Source organism: Ambystoma mexicanum, chromosome 12, assembly GCF_040938575.1.
Source record: "Ambystoma mexicanum isolate Mex_15411 chromosome 12, UKY_AmexF1_1, whole genome shotgun sequence".
NCBI classification, from domain to species: Eukaryota; Metazoa; Chordata; class Amphibia; order Caudata; family Ambystomatidae; genus Ambystoma; species Ambystoma mexicanum.
Window position 1 is genome coordinate 1184744709 of NC_090936.1, and position 17918 is coordinate 1184762626.

The following is a 17918-nucleotide window of genomic DNA, read 5'->3' on the forward strand; positions in this document are numbered from 1 at the left end:
TGTTTGGTAGTGGGTTGTCTTTATGCAAGAGCAGGTGGTGTTGGGGTTGCTTCCTCCAGGTGAGCTTGAGGTGTGTTTGTTGTAGGAAAGGAGGTGTTAGGGTTGGCTCTTATGCTTGCATGTGTGCTGTGCCTGGATTGATGTCATCATCAGAATGTAGGCTGTGAGTGTGGAGTGTGAGGTTTGGAGTTGAATTGGTTCTAACCCAGGCAGTTACAATGTGTGAGCCTGGGTGGTGGGAGCCAGTGGGCTCTTATCCCTGATCCTCTTGATATCTCAATGACTTGATGACATCTGATCCTGTAACTAAGAAGCTAATAAAGTAACCACTAAGAGTACCTGTCCTGAGTATCCTGAGTGTCCTTGATGAGTGAACCCTATGACCAAGGAGAGGTCATAACAGAGGCCTTGTGCTAATAATGAGGACATGTATTGACCAGGGGCTGAGTATGTCCGTTGTAGTCCAAGTGTAAGTTTGTGATATTCGAAGTATGGGGAGAGGGTATCTTTAAAAGCTGAATGCGAGTAGCTGGTTTGAATTTGTGTGTGGCAAGGTGAAGAAATAATTGTTAACATTATTGGTTTTTAATTATTCAAATGTATCTCCTTGCCTCTAATGCTCAATCCCTCCCCCAACACTCTGCTTCCTCATGCAACCTTGGGGTCCTCTAGCTGCTAGCTCTAGTACCACCAACTCAGTTCTCCAGAGCTGTGAGCCTGAACCTAATTAACATTTGGAAGATCTGTCCCCCACCTCTCCTGCCACTACATCGTTACTGAAAAACAGACTCAATTAATGTTCCTAACCTCTCCTGATTCTCCCTCCACTACTTTATCCCACTTTGAATAAAGTGGGATCTGCAATAGGCACTCTCTGTAACCTCTCGCTCCTCTGCTCATCGCCTCCATGCCAGATGGTTCTCTGGATTACAGATCTCTTTTGAAATGTCTCCTTTTAGTCTTCAAATCTATCTGTGGGCTCACACCATCCCACCTACCTAAGATGGCCACCTCAGTTCCCAATATTCTGTGCCTTGCACCCTTTACTCTAATGCTCTACTCAATCTTTTGCTCACCAATTACACTGTGCTGCCTCTTACTGCCACTCTTTCACAGTTCCTTGGCACCCTGTCTACCAATGCCTCCCTCCACCAAAGTACAACCCCACAATGCCAGCATTTAAATTTGCTATCAAATCCCTCCTCTCCCATGAAGGGAAACATCTGTACATTTTGTGATAACTGTTGAACAATATGTTCAACAACATACATATTGTTAAAATAATCTGCAAGACTCCTTAGATAGTGACTTGCTCGAAATTGAACCTAACTGAACCACAATCTACTAGGAATATTCTTCATACGACAAAGTCACCTAGGAGATGCCCATGGAGGAGGACTGGGGGCTGGATCGTAGAGGTGTAGTGTTCTGATGTGAGATGTCTGTTAAGAGGGTTTTTCAGTTTGTGTGTGCGAGTGGCTTAGTTGGTATGCATTGTGAGAGGTCAGATTTGCGAGGCGGACAACTGCTCGTAGTTTCTCAGTAGTTGACATTTTATTTTAAACAAAAAATGCAAAGAAAACCTACCTAAGCCTACTATACCAGGGAATTCCCTACCTGGTCTAGAATCTAGGGGAAAATCTCTTAACATACACAAAACTGGCCCTCAAACTAAACAACAAAACAGTCAAAACAAAGCATAAATGAAGGATTACCAAATAACCAGTGTCTTGGATGACTTCTACTTATCCAGGGTACTTCATGTTCCCCAGAAATGTACATATTCAATTTCCGCCAAAGAAAAGTAAAGTCCTAAATCAATTTTTGAAAAATTCCAAAGAAACAAAAGTTAGCTCCAACAAAAATCCACTGCCAACAGTTCCTTCTTCCTTTTTTGAAAAGTTTCCTTTCCAAGTTCCACAAAGGAAACAGCATCAATGGTAATCCTGGATAACCTCCTTCCAGGATAGAATTGATAAAGTTCAAAACAAATGTACCACTCCTGCTTCAACAACGGCTTCTCTTTTGTAACCTCTGCAGCGCCTTTAATATAACTTGTCAGGATGCTACTTTAAAGGGGTTGTTTTCTCCTTATGCAAATGGTACCGTGAAAGCAGGCTCCTTTGCTTCACAGTCTACTACTGCTTCAACTACAATCCATATAAAATGTTCTGACAAAATTATAGACAACCACAGTTGTACTGGTTCTGCTGCAACTTGATACTTCAAGAAATTATTAGACAACTTCGGCAAGACTCTTCGACCTCTACATGTAGGCAAGCCTATCTTCTTTCCTATGGCATAAGAAAGGGCAGCCTCTTTGCCTCTACTGTCGGCCTTACAGCTACCACAGAAAGTTGTCTTGGCTTCTAGCCTGCTTCTCTCTCTCAGCTTCAACAGTCTCAGCTTCAGCAGTCTCAGCTTCACAGATTGTCAATCAGTTCTTTTAACAAGCACCCAGCTACCTTCCCTAGCTTTTTGTACACCTTCTTGTTTACTTTAGATACCCCAAAGCTGTACTGCCAAACTTCCAGCCTTGGATAATCTTGACATCCTTGTATCAGAGGACTCTGGGTTTATAGCAACTTCTAAACATTGTTTAGATTTTAATTGGGCAGGTTTCACCTTAAAAAGGATCCGTCTACAGGCTTGGGTGATATGCGTGTTCTTCATGACTTCAGTAATTTCCACAACTTCAAAGTATTTATTCTGAATGTTACAAGAGTTAGGTTTCACTTTCGAAATGAATTTAGGTACACGCGACCACTCTTTGATGTACTTAAGCTTAATTATTGGCATTCTCTTTTATTCATACAGCGCTCTACTTAAACGTGAATCAGGAAACACAGTTTCTTACACGTAACCTTTCTTTTAACACTTTTGGAATGCCCGCTGCTACTTCTGAAGTAATTACCGACAAGAATCTCCCTCTTAATAGGAGACAGGCGACCACTCAGTTAATGATTCAAATGGAAATATAAAGTTTTTCTTTCTATGCAAGTACATTAACTTGTGCCGAATAAGTGTTTTATACAATTTCCTTTTGTTGTGAAGGCATCCCACTATTATGAACAACTTTAGTCCTTAGTCTTTCAATGCAAGTAATAATTCAGCTTGCATAGTTACTGGCAAGGAATCTCTCGTGATTTAGAGTACAGAGTTTCACTCACCGACTCCGAAGTCACGACGGTTGCGGGCAGCTTCTCCTTCCAGACTTTCTTTCTGCTTCTACTGCTGCAGGCACTCATTCTCGGAACATGCACCCCTCTGCAGTACGGGTGTCTCAGATCCGGCCTCGACCATGGAGAGTCCTTTTCTCCTCTAGTTCCCTTGGCGCACGCGGGCCTCGGGTAGATGCACGACTTCAGCTCTGCATTCACAGCAATCTGGCACACCTGGAAAGACCGTTAACTTCTCCCAGTCTCTTCCAATGCAGCCAAAGCCAAACCGGGTTTGTGAGCACAGGACCAACTGAGAACCTGCAGGTGAAATATGCTCTTCTCTCGTCCCGGCGTCCCTTCTGTGGTCACACTTCCTAGTGAACTGCCAGCATTGTGCTCAGCTTCTTCTTCTGCTACTACTGCTGACCTTCCAGCTCCTGCTTCTTTCTGCTGCAGTCTTTTATGCCTCGCAGGTGGGGCCATTGGTCTTAGGTGTAGGCCCTTAGGGTTAATTGAATGGCCCTGGTAAAGCTTTTAGACCTGCGTGCCTGTCCTTTACCTCTGCATGTCTTTTTAGACTTCTTTGTCATAGTCCCTGAAGGATTCAGAGACATGTAGACTATTTTAAGAAAATGTGATTTTTCCTACGTCCTTTCTACTTTTAATAGTGATTTTACTTCTGCCAATGTTTTAGCAGAGGGATTGTAGAGTTTAACCTTTTTAGAGACACATGGGAGAGAAAAGGCTACATTTCCATCGTTCTTTTTGGTATACCTCTGAAGTTGGGGAGGATATTTTATTTTAGGGGTGCAAAAGACTTGTTCTTTGGACACAATACTTTGTTGGAGTACACCATTGAGTTTACCCTTCCATCCTTAGTAGGAGGTCGAGATATCTCAAAATGACAATAAGTTAATTCCTCCTTTAACCCATTGGTAGGAGTATACCTCTCCAAGGAGAAATGCCTTGTCTCACCATGTGAAATCTCCCCATTTCCCTGGGCCTTGTCTCCACCCAGTTGATCCTCCTGCAGTACACCACTCCCCAGGATTGGGATCAGGAAGCGTCTGCCCCTTGCTAGCCACCTTGGAGGAGACTTTAGGCAGGGTTTTGGCGGTGGATCCATAGGATTCTGCACAGCATATAGTGTGCATGTGTAGAGGTTGAGAATTATTTAACTGCAGAGAGGTTAGTCCGGTGTGGCCATGGCGATGTCTTGGTGACCCTTGCTTTAAGTACTTTCGAGGAGATTTCATTTGACACCCTCATGTGAGTAGGTATCTCTGGCAGAGTATAGTATGTAGGGTTTGGTCCTGGATGGGAGCAGGGGGGGGGGGGGGGCAATGAAGGTTTTGAAGTGAAGGGTTCATATGCAGCAGTGCCTGCCAAGAACACAGCGGGAAGGAATATAAAGAGGAGAGTTCAGAGTAAGGATTCCAGAGTGGGCAGAGCTCTGCTGAGGTCCCTAGTAGCAGCTTAGCACACTGCCAGGTCAAGGTGCGACAGAAGACAGCAAACACTAATTACATTGAACATCAGGGAGAAAAAAACACAGCAAGGCACTAATTGCACAAGTCACAGTGAGGCAAAATGACTCGGACACACCACAGCACAATTGTAGAATGGTGAGCAGTTCAGTGAAGGGAACAATCAAGGCATATATAGTATAGGCATAATTTGACCTAGATAGGCATGATCAAAGCAGAACAAGGCATAATGCATCAGAGGTTTCTCCTTCCCACACTCCTACTAGCCTCTGCAGACAGTTCCCAATTCACACACTCACTTTGCCAATGTCAAACCTAATTTCTACCTTGTTCAATCTCTCGGATACATTGTGCACTGTGTTTCGGGGAATTGGCAGATAAGGGATGTGGGCACAGTGGAGACTCCACTCCGTACCTTAAACCAGTGGCATTCAAACCTTTTCATACTGCCCAGCCACCCCCCTTGAATAAAAGAACAAAAATAGTTTCCCCTGGTAATGTTTTTTCTACTGGATGTTCTTCCCAGGGATGCCTCATCTTTGAAATATCAATATCCTGCTTGCTGCTCTGGAAACTATTTCGCCGACAGAGGGCACCATAGGCATTGTTGAAGCCCCTCTGTGGCTTCAATCCCTGCACTCGGACGCAATGTTGGTATAAATAGCATGCACAGGACCATTGCCTCCGTTTATCCCCTCTTTTTTGCAAAGCTGACTCAAGGATTCAAAAACACTATAGGCATTGAAAGAGAGTAAGGTTTAATTTTTGAAAAATTTACCCAGTTAGTGGGGTAGGCTGGGAGGGCGATGAGGAATCTGTGGGAGGAACATCCAGCACAAAGAACATTACCAGGGTTAAGTAATTTATTCTTCTAACAGATTGTGTCCTCCTACAGATTCCTCATCTTTGATAGACTCCCATATCGGTTTGTAAATGGAGGTGGGACCAGTGCATTTTGTTACTGATTAAAGCTGTGTAAAACAGCTTTCCCAAACCTAGCGTCCTGACTAGACAAGGAATCAAGGCAGTAATGTTTTGAGGGTATGCAGTGATAAAAAAAAAAAAATCGCTGGTAAAATGTTGCCTGCACAAATAATTGCAGCTAAAATACTGTGGTTTGACCTGTTAAAGGTGTACCCTATTACACAATTGGAGCGGGGATTGTGGGGGGCGTGTCCCCCTTTCCCCTTAAATGGTATAATGGGTCCGGGGTTTGCGGGTGTCGCCTGCATCCTTTACATGGATTGCGGTGGCAAAACCAAGCCTTTTTGTCGCAATATTTTGTGTCCGCTGCCATTTTTGCAGCAATTTTAACACATGGTACCGGTTTGAGGTGGTCTGTTACGAAGACCAGGTTACGGCATTACAGATATCCCGCACCATAACTCCTCTTTGTAGGGCTAAAGTAGTTGCCACACCTCAGGTAGAAAGTCCCCTTAAATTATCAGGGACATCCTTCCCGGCCAAAGAATAACATTCCGAAACGCATAGAATGATCCACGATTACGAGTTTTGTTTGGTTACAGCTTGACCCAAGCTATGTCAGGTGTAATCAACACAAAATTGGTAGTCTTGTCTGATATGAGCTAATTTGCTTATGCAGATGTTTAAAGCACTTTTAGGATCCAGGCAATGCAACCTCTCTTCTTCCTTAGAAGGATGAGGTGGCAGATAAAAAGCTGTCAGGTGAAATTCAGACACCACTTTAGGAAGGAAGGAGGGGCAACCCCTCAAAACAACCTTCTCGTTAGGGGGATGCTGGAGAGCCAGAGAAAAATGTCTGCCGAGTGATTGTGCTCCTTGTCAGCCGGGCTATTTTATGCTAATATTTCCTGTTCAACAAAATAATTTTTGCTTAATGAATGATCGAGGCATACATGAACATGATGAGAAGCAGCAGGCGAAATTTGGAAGGACCAGGTCTGCGGATGCCCTAGAACGCCAAGCATTTACTTGTGTGGCTGCCTATGTCGGCGCCGAAGCCCGATGGCTTCCCGCGCACTGCAGTTACAAAGGCCAGTGGCAGTGACCCTGATGTACGACCTGCAGTGAGTCGCGGAGAAAGGCGGCTTGTAATGCGGGACGGAGAAAACACTGCCGCCCGGCTTGGCCATCACCATTGCCTGTGGAGGCCAGCCGCACATGTGGAAGACCCAGGGGCCGACCGCTCACGCGGGTTGACCACAGAGGAACGGGGTAAGCCGATTAGAGCGCAGCTCAGACGGGGCCAAGTGCTGACTATGGTTGGCCCCTGCTGGGAGGTTCTGGCGAGAGAAAAGAGAGGGGCACGGAACAAGCTTCTTCTGCGATGCATCCAATACAAGCGCTGCTAGCTGTAATGCGAACCTGCAGCTCCACATAATGCCAGCATGGTGTGCCTTCAGAGTTGAACATTATTGGACTTGCCTAAGAACCTGGACTGGATGGCTTTACAACAGAAGGCTGCAGTACTTGCTCACAACTCCCAGAACCGTGGTTGAATATGCTGGCGCATGGACTGATCAAGTAATGAATATAAGAAAATAGAACTAAAAGGGCAGGTTAGTGAAAAAAACGTTTTATATTTTAATAATACAATCACATATATAAAACCAATATTAAATCAGATATATTAGAATATACATTTCTATGATCAAGCCATGAAACTGAAGTACGTGTGCCGCCATAAGTGAGCAGGGAGCTGCGTGCTATGAAACTAACCGTTATATCTCTGCGCTCAGCTCTCTGACCCCTGCAGTCCCAGTGGGGAATGAACTGCGTAGTGTGGTGAGCACCAAGTCACACCACCTCAATAGTTGCCAACAGGCGCCCGAACACAACACACCCCCACGGAGGGTGTCAGTCCAGATTGGGTGGCTCACAAAAACTGATCGGCTCCTCCATAATGCCATTCAGAACCAAGCGGGCCCCATCATAACCGAAGATCTCCTCCCATATGATCGCACTATGGGGTGATATCATGCCCACCATTCTGACACTCTTCCGTTGGTTGCATCAGTAGCTGCCAGCTCAGGTCGCTACTACGGTTTTGGGGAGGCATACCATTGCTGTGGTGCGCACAACTAGGCAGGTTGATACTGCTATAATAACCACAAGAACAGATGTCTGGAGACCCCTGGACGATGCAGAGCCTAAGCCCACTGAAATTGGCACCTATTCTGCTGTCTGCCCCAAATCGGATGGAGACTCCCAGCCGAATCCTCGACCTGGAACCACGCACGCTCCTGGGATCCTACCTATCCAGGAGACTATCAGTCGCCATTAAGCTGGACTCTAATCTGCCACACACTACACTCCGAGGGCACGGCTGTATGCAACGTGCTCTGGGTAATCTTGATTCCAATCGTGGGGAAGACAGCAACCCCACCAGTACCCTGCTCTGCAGATCATCAACTTCTACCAAAAATGGATACATAAATGCAACTGCAGGCGATATTAGAGGAAATGAAGCTCATTGGCCAACGAAAACAGGAGACCAACACCACTGCCTAGGACATCAAGAGGGAGATTCAAGACAACACATGGATTAAAGCCCAGGACAACATAATTGCGGAGAATGAGCAATGTATTAGTACGCTTGAAGACAACTATGGGACAGCTAATACAGACCTGAATGGGCTCAGAGGTTCAACGTCTGGGGGCCAAGTTGGAGGACCAGGAAAACAGGTCTAGGCCCCATAACCTTCACCTGGTGGGCCTTCCAGAGAACACTGAGGGGAACGACAAGGAGGGTTACGTCTATGGCCTCCTGCAGGGCAAACTACTTCGACAACCCACGCTCCTATCATTGAAAGGGTCCATAGAGCCCCATCTCCAAGACACCACCTGGCGAGTGCCCATGCACTACCACGATGCGATTATTGAATTTCCAGCACAAACTGATTATACTTATGCATTTTCAACAACTACTGCCTAGAGGTCTCCAAGCGCAGGCCGGCCTTTAACCCGATCTTCAAGGTGTTATAAGGATCTGAAGATGAACATTACCTCAAGTTCCTGGCAGTGTGGTCCATTCAACTGAATCAACAATGGCACCCCTTTGAGGACCCAGAGGAATTATAATTTACGCACCGTAGTGACCAACGTACTCCAAGTCCATATTCCCCTTTCCTCCATACTCTGTATGAGTGTCCCTCGCTAGGGCTGAGAGACAAAACCTTTTTATCAGAAAAATAATCTTCCCCTTTAAATTTAGATGCGTGTGGGGGCGCAGCCCTGGGCGCATGCTCTCCCCCGACTTTGCCCGCCGGCGCCACTCCTCAGACCCCTTTGATGCGTCAACAATATTAACATTGCCTAATTACACCAGTTCTATTAGACAGGGGAGGACGGTGGGACGTATGGAGGAAAGGGGACTATGGACTAGGAGTACGTTCGTCACTAGGGTGAGTAACTTAATTACTCCTACGTCCCGTCCCCTTTCCTCCATACTGTATGGGCTATGGGCGATTACAACTGAATGTAGCCCCAGGCTGGAGAGTTGCCCCTCTAAAGAAAACAAGTTGCTCAAAACTGCCTGGCCATATGTTGCGTCCGACATCGCGCTGGCATCCAAGCAGTAGTGGAGGATAGCTCAGGGGCAACATGCTCGCCTTGGAAGCAAGACGATGCAGACCAACACAAGTTTGATCCCCGGGTCCATGCTTAGAAACCTCTGGGTATTAAGCAAGTTATAAATAACCAATTATTATAATTATAATAGTGCTTGCAGAAGGCCGAGGGAGTAGCCCACGTGGCCGCCTTGCTGACAACCTGCTACGGAACTTGTCTTTGGAAAGCTACCGTTATGGCCTTAGCTCGGATGTCTTGGGCATGCATGTTTGCTGGCAATGGCTTGTGCTGCCCCTTGTATGCCTCCTTGATGGCCATAACCATCCACCTTGCTATGGAATAGTTGGAGGCCCGACAGCCTGGTTTTGATCCCCAAAGGGGATTTACAGAAGCTCTTGGTTCTGTTGAGGTAAAAGGTAAAATCTTAGCGCACGTCTTACATCCAGACAGTGCAATACCCTCTGAGCCTCATTTTTAGGGTCCGCAAAGAATGTCGGTAGTACTATCTCCCAATTCAAGTGAAAAGAAGAGACGACCTTAGGTAGAAATGCGGGGTGTGTTCTGTGTATATGGCTCTGATGCCACCAGGGCCTGGATTTTTAGCAGGGCCGTCTTGATGGTAACTGGCCTGATGTTTATCGACACCATGGGCTTGAATGGTTATGCGCCACAGTGCCCAGCACCACAATAATGTCCCAAACCAGTTGTGGTTTCTTGATAGGTGGACCCGCCAAGTGCCTCTTAACCACCGGATTCGGGGATGAAAAGACCTCCTCGCCCGAGTTCTTTTAGGCCCCTATCGCCGCCAGATACGTGCAGCATGTTGCCTACCTGCACGCCTGGCGAGGTGCGCAGAGAAGGAAAGAACGTCGTCCAACAAGCAAGTCAATGGGTCAATTTCCTTTGATTCTGCACAGTGACAGAACCTGTACCACTTGCTTTTCTTACTGGCTCCTGATAGCATCGCTCCTAGCCCCTTGTATAATAGCCAGGTCAGCCTGTGACAGGTGCAGATGCTTCAGGGTAACCTGTTCAGGAACCAGGATGCAAGGGCTAATTTCTGCAGGGCGGGGTGAACCACTGTGTCCCCTTGCTGGGACCGTAGGCTGGCCCACCTGGTGGTGGTCCGGGGGCTGATCCGACAGACTGAAGTTCCGAGAACCAGGGTCTCGCGGGTCATCATGGTGCCATCAGGATGAGCCAAAGGCTCAGCGACTCCCTGACCCTGCAGATGACCCTGTGGACCAGGGGCATGGGGTGGGGAAAGCCTTACCCCAGCCATGAGGCGAACTGCCATGCCCAGACCGGACTGTAAAATCTGATTGGCCATGGAGATTCCATCATTCACAAGGGACACACCCCTCTTCATCTCAGCTAAGGGAAGATCCTCTGCTGCCTCAGAGTTCAAATTCCACAAACAATAGGTGTATTAAGCTAGGGCGCACATAGCATTCACTGACATCAAGTCAAGGCTACCTGAAGCTAAGACTTTACAATCAGAGTCTTTCCATTTCTTGCTTTAAGGTTGGAAGCGTGGGTGACTTCAAGCCTACTGTGGAGGGCTAAACCACTAGATTCTCCAGTTTGAGCTGTGTGACAAGGAAGCACTGATCCATGTTAAGTGGACAATGCATTTTCTCAAGGTCACTGTCCAGAGCTGGGGTGGAGGCCGATTTTAACTATAAAGCTAACACCAGGTCAGTCACTACCAGATTAAAGGGCAGAAGGATCTCTTTCAGGGTACCCTGGTCAAGAATATCCACAAGAACAAACTGGACCAATAGCTTTGCTGCTGCAGACAGGCCCAAAGCGTCAATGACCTTTCAATAGTCTTTGGGAAGGAAGTATATAGCTTGCTATAAGCAGCTGTCCCCATGCAGTCTAGCTCAGGGTAAGTACACAGGAAGACCACTGACATTACGAAGGTTGGATGCAAGATCGGTACGGACAGCCACCTGTTTGTAGAACCACTCTGGAATGTCCACCATCTCTCCTGAAATCAAGGGCTACAACCCATAAGAGATAGGATCCCCCGATCATCTGATTTGTTGCCCATTATAGCAAAATGAGTTGAGCTCTCAGAGCCGGAGTGAAATACAGTGAGGTGCAGGGATTGCGACACCTGCCTTTTTGAGGGAGCAGTCTCACGTATCAGCACTAGAACTAAGCCAGAAGGCTTGCTGTTGCAGTCTGGAAAAGGTGCCCCTGTTCTCTGCCACTGGTGCCGGCATTGAAGTTGCTTGCACCTTTTCAAAGATGCCCAGCATCTGTTTTTAATTTGTCCAATTGAGCCAGTCTAGTTTAGACGAGCGAGTGCAGAATGGTACCTTCAAGGTGGCGATTTCTCAGAAAATTCTTCATCCCTGGAATGGAAGTGATCACGCTTTGTTTTGGAGAGTGAGGAAGAAGAGTGGCATCCTGACTGTTCGCTAGGAAACAAGTCCTCTTTTGGTAGTGCTTCTCTTTCCAATTTCCTTTGAGTGCACTAGCTTGCTTACTCCCAATGTCTGTCTTCCCTAGAGTGGTGTTCCAACCACTATCTCTTTCAACGAATTAGTAAATTTGAAGAAGCAGGAGACAGAGTGACGGGGGTAGGAGGTACCCTGCTATTATGGAGTAAGTTACAAAAGCGTTGACATCCTGTGAGAAGTTTCAAGCGTTGATCCGTGAATCGTTTCGGAAAACAGTGTCAGAGCCCATGCACTTTGCCTCACAGTCTAAGGAATTGTCCCATTTGTACTAGTTATCTTAATATTTCCTTGCCATCTCAAAGAAGTTGCTGGAATTGTCCTTGTAGGCCAGGAGGCAAATGACATCCTGCTTCACAGTCTGTGTTCTAAATAAAGTGGGTATATCTAACCAGAATGCATGCTGCATTTATGGAACCCAGTACTAAGCTATGAAATGGGAAATGTGTGCTGCGCCAGGCATCCAGTTATTTTGCTTGCCTGTCGAGGGGACCCGACTATGGTCCCTGGGGGTAAGCCAATTGTTGCAGTCTAACCACAAGACACGTGTGCAAGGACACAAAATAGGATTTGAAGGTGACAACCAATGTTATTGGGCAACAACTTTGTTAATGGATAAAGGATGCAACAGGCCATCACAGGCTCAATAAGTGCTTCAATGAATCGTAGCAGGATTGCTTAGGCTTAAGGATGTACATGAGCATAAACAACTACTTCACAGAGGGGGCTGGAAAGACCTGCAAGTTGATTGCTTTGGCAATAACATTCTTAAAGGCCCCAAAATCCAGGCCCAAGGCTGGAACAGTGGCTATGGCAATCTCCTAATCTGGGGACTCATCAATCTCAATGGCATTACTCACAACCTGTGCAAGATCCAAAAGGTCATAGTCAAATGGATAATCAACATGAAATACTTCCAGCATTAGAAAAGATCCGTAGGGCACCAGATGGTTAAAGGCTAAACTGAAACTACTCCTCTTCTTTCTCTTCCCTGAAAATGTTCTGAAAGCACCTTGTGGAAGTGTAATGGTCACCAGAGATCCAGTGTGGAACACCCGGCTCTGAAACAAGAAATAAAAACTGATAGGCACAGTAAAAGGTTCTAGCTGCACCATGATCGAGAACTCTATCTTCGGTATCTGGTGGTCTCACTTGCCTACGCCGAGAATGAGAAGTGGGCTCAGAAGTTCATAATTAGAATTAAGGGGGCCTGTTGGAAAACCTTCAGCATAGAAACCCTGGCAAACGTTAACCCGACTGAGGGATGCCTGCAGAACGGGGTGAAGCATGATGCCGCAATGAACACTGTTGACACAACTGAACCCGACGGTGGGAGGTCCTCAGTGAATTGTTTAAAGGGACATTGAGATTTGTGAATGCAACAGTTGAAATCTTTTGGAATAAAAGCCGTAGTGAACCCGACGCAGTGAGGCTGACATTCGAGAGGGGCTGAGCCCGGAAGAGGAGCGATCCAGGGGTGAACAATCATCACCCAGGGGCTCAAGGGCAAGCAAAAAGCCATTTTTGTTTGTCATTTCAAACATATCAGGCCCTCAGAAACGAGAGACTCAACCACTGAAGGTCCTGATATCGCTAAGAGCTTTTGTGGATCTGAGCCCGGAAGAGGGGGTCCGGGGTGAAAGGTCATCACCCAACGTACATACAGAAATGAACGTTTTGTTTGTTATTTTGAACACATCAGGTCCTCAGAGGCAAGAGACTTTTTGGAGAAAAGAGACTTAACCACTGAAGGTCCTGATACCTGAGAACGGCACTGTAGTCTTGTGATGGGAAAGCTTGAGCATGTGCTGTGCTCAGGAGTACCGCCTTGTCCCGTGCTAAAAACATGGGGAAGGGAGACCCCTCCCCACACCCCCACCTACACCCTGACCTATCATTTGTGAACACTTTCCTTTCTCGTGAACATTATCCCACACTCTTTTTGTATTTAGTTGTAAGGATTGGCAATAGATTTTTTTTTGTATAGGCCCTTTTATTTGCCAGTAGGACTGCCTTTTTATTTGATGGTCGCAGCTTGCTCCCATCTTAGATTCGGGTTTAGATTAGGCGTTTTTCCAACCTACCTGTACAGTTTAATAAACACCCTTAAACTGTGATCACTTGTGTCTGCATTTACTGTTGCCACCATGAGTTCCTTACAGTCTCTCTTTGGGGTCCATCATCCAAAATATCTGTAAGGTCAAATAGAACCTTCAGTATGGATTGGGCAGACAGGCACAGAGATTAGATCACCTTTGCCATCACGTAATGGAATGAAGCCGGTTGCTTCCATGCAGTCAGTGTCAGAAACATATACAATTAAGGGCAGGTGCCCAACCCAATAGCTCCTCCCCAGCACCATAAAACAACTCTGGGAAATCCCTCACTTCCCTTGGCAGAGAGGTTCAGCCCTAAACGTACAGGATAACCTTTGTTCACAATTTCTCCCATCTACGACATAAATGCCCCCATAGGAAACCGTGCATACTCTAGTTTCGGGTCGACGGCGTTGAGAACGAAGGAGCCAGCACCGGCCGCTCGAAGTAAGAGGGCTGAGAGGACAAGCGTAATGAAGGGTTCTCATCTGAGGGAGCCAAAGCAGAGCATGTAGATTTGTAGACACGGGTCCGCGCATGGTGCCTGCTGACTCCTCCAAGAGCTGTGTTTACGGATGGCGACCTCTGCTCTTGGCCTTGGCAAATATGCTGAAATGCCACCAATTAGTTAGGGGTGGATTTGGGGGCAGAGGGAGGTACCTGCAAAGCGGTCTCCTCCAAGGAGCCCCTGGACCGTTGACTTCTCTTCAATGAAGAAGAAGTGTGGTGCAGAGAGGAACTGCTGCTTCTGCAGGGCCTCTTAAAGTGCTTCTCTTCTTTTCAGGCTGGGACCATGACAATACATCTACATGCTTGCCCTGGCTCTCTCAGGAGAGGATACATCGCTATAAAATATTTGTAATCTTAAATGGACTCGTCAGTCTGGATTTGGCAGACAAGCCCTGAGCCTCAATCACCTTTGCCATCAGGAAATGCAATGAAGTCTGTGGCTTCCCTGCAGTCAATGTCAGAAATATATCCAATTAAGGGGAGGTCCACACCACAAAGCGGATTTCCTTTTTCCACAAGGAAAAAGACAATACAATGACTTGTGGAAAAAGGAAAACAGCTTTGTGGTTTGCTTCCGGAGAGTCTTTGGGTGCCTAAACTGCCATGATCCACAGTCCTTGGGGTCATTCTCTTCCCCAACGCAGTATAGACATATCCTGTGAGGGGTCTGAGACAGACATCTGTCATCTGCAATCCACGTAGGGTTTGAAGCCAGAGGCCTTCATAGGATCTGGCATGATGCAAAATCTTTACAAAAACAGTGTTCTTGAAGTGAGCAGAGTGCGTATAAAAAAAAGAAACAGAGGTCATGGGACATACCGCCTCAATACATGCTGGCACCAATGTCAGATCAGGTGCAGAAGCACATTGAGCAGAGCCAACATAGAATTGCGCTGCACATTCTGGTGGCGGAAAGGTTTCCGAAGAGCAGTCACGTTGGCTGGAGATTTTCATAGGTGAGGAATCTGTGGGTGGAAGGAAATACTAGAAAGAAGTGTATGCTCCTATTGGTTTATTAGATCCAAGGTTTGTGCGTGAGAGACATATTTTGCTTCACCACGGGTATCCAGAACTTTGTCAGCAAGAGAATAAAAAGCACTGCAGAGGAGACAAAGATAGAGAAAAGTTAACATTCATAAGAATGAGTTTTGTACAGGTGAAGGGAAAAGAGGTAGGGATAGAGTTTGTGCAACATTGAATGCCGGTAGAATCAGTGTAGGACGAGTTAAGCATAGAGCTGATCAGAAAATGATGAATCCTTAACGTTCTTGTGAACAAGTGCATACTTCTGTGGGCAGTTTGATACTTATAGTAAACTACTGAAATTACTAAGTGGTTGCATGATGGGCTTGAGATGCAATTTATTGTACCCTTAAAGTGTGGTGGCTTTATTGTATATTCAGGGTTTTCGTAGCTTGACAGAGCCCAAATACATTTGGGACTGTTCAGCCAACTGCCAGGAGCGACGGAGACGAGCATGTAAGGCAAATGAGTTGGACACACAGAGGAAAAGAAATTAGGTGTGTGGGAAGTATCGCAAGAGTGCCACATACTGAAGGATAGGTGCAGCATGAGGCAACAGTGCCAAAGACTGATAATATATTGTCAGAGTGCAGTTGATGCAAAGCTCAGGGTTACTATAGAGAGCTGTATTGCACGTTTTGCCACAGCAAGGTCACCCCACAACACATAGTACAAGGCTGTGGAGGAGTCAGCCTGCAGGCCGACAATGTACGGACTAGTGTGCCCAAAGTTCTGCACTGAAAGGCCCCTCGGCCCTGAATGACCGGTTCCATGCTACGGTTAAGGAACGACAATTCAAGAAACATATCAGATCAAGGAGGTGTAGGCAACCTTGAATATAAATCCTATAGAGCCTGGAGTTTGGGCTCCAAAGTTGCATTGAGTACTGCCCCCAGGATAGTAACTATCTTGTCAGCTGACAATTTTCCAAGTTGCCCCATAACGTATGACCAATGGGATCATCAGATCTTTTCTTCAGATGCACCATAGATCACTGTATTTATGAATCTATATGGATTGATTGAATTTCTTGACACATGTGTATGTCCCCCACTCATTTGGGGTAAACAATTGAGGGTGTGCTCAGATTAAGGAGAAGTTTTTAAATGACAATAAAATGATCACATCCATCATGGACCCTTATGGAAAACAAACATCCAGGAAGTACACGGCATACAAGAAATCTTCTATTCCAAAAGAGGGAGAGTTCTGTGATAGAGATGGCGCTACTTTATTTTAATATTGAATGTGCTCCAACGGCCTGCTTTTACTTATGCAAGTGAAAAGTACAAACAGTAGATAGCAATACAAATGTGAGAATACAACAGCTCTATCATGAACTGTTAGGCAGAATTGCATGCAGTACCCTCTGGGACCACCACATACAATTAGGACTACAGGTGTAAGCAAAAACAAACCTTTGGTATAAGTCTGTACTACACAGTTTGTTGTAGCGAGCTGAGCAGCCAGGCTTATCTCAAGAGGGAATGTGAGCAGTACAAGGATGTTACACAGAAGTCTTACAATCACAGTGGTTCAAGTAGACACTTACACTCAATGTTTCTTGGTAAACCACTTATTAATTTATTACACAATCATTTAGAAAACATTCACTAGAAGGAGGCAACTTAATATTATACATGAAAATACTTCAATACCAAACCAATACGTTTCTGAGTAGATTGGGCTCCCCTGAAATAGGAGCAAAATGGCATTTCAGTTACTTTCAATGGGAGTAAAAAGGCACAAGTTAATCAAATAGATCACAAATACTTTCTTAGGCAGTGCAAATAGTTTTAGTTCACTAGACGACTCATTTCAGTTCAATAGGCCAAGGCCAAAATCAACAGACTAGTGTCTTGGATAGGAAAGAGCAGTTCTTGTAGTAAACAGTAACGTCTTTGCTAATGTTCTCAGAAGTAGTTTGTACGAAAAAGAATCGTATGTTGAGTCACAAGCTGATTAGGCCTGCAAGTTGGGAAAGGTCCAGGAACTTTCACCGCGAGAGAGGCGCCCTCTAAATCGGGTTGGCACAGTACCTTAATATGAAGCAAAAGATGTAGCTGAAGACACTGGTTCCAGGCAGTTCCTGCAGATCTCACTGTTCCTGAGCCTCAGTCGTGAGAACAAGAGGGAGGAAGTCATGGGACTCCTGCACTGCACGGGATCGTCAGAAAAACGCTGATAAAAATGGAGTCACTTCGGTTTGAGTAGCTGTCATCAAACACTAGCTGGTGTCCTTCCCCCGGGTTAATCCTAACCAGCTCAGAGAACGGTTTTCTAGGTGGCTTACAAATTGATTGGTCCCACCAACTACAAGGAAGAAGTCGTCCTTGAAGGGGCTTCTCTGTTGAGATTAACTTGGCAATTCGGACCTGCAGTAGGGCTTCACTGGGCAAACCAACGGTCCAGGTGTTGCAGCAGCCGTCCTCTTCCAGCTCTTCTTCGGTTCTTCGTTCCAGTGGTCGACTCTGCTTTCCAGTCCAAGAGACATGCCTTTTAAACAGTTTTCTCCCATTCATTCCAGCCTAGCTGCCACTCACCCAGCAGGGTGGCTGCCCTTGCCAGACAGTCAGCCAGCCAGCCAGCCAATCACGCCAGATTGCATTTGGGTCTCCTAGG

The 17918-nt window shown here is 46.1% G+C and overlaps 1 protein-coding gene across 1 annotated transcript in view; it reads right to left on the reverse strand.

The window, feature by feature from the left end:
• Positions 1 to 17918, reverse strand: part of ARID2 (AT-rich interaction domain 2) — a 1843885-nt gene that overhangs the window by 15668 nt on the left and 1810299 nt on the right. The gene's annotated exons all lie outside the window — the stretch shown is intronic.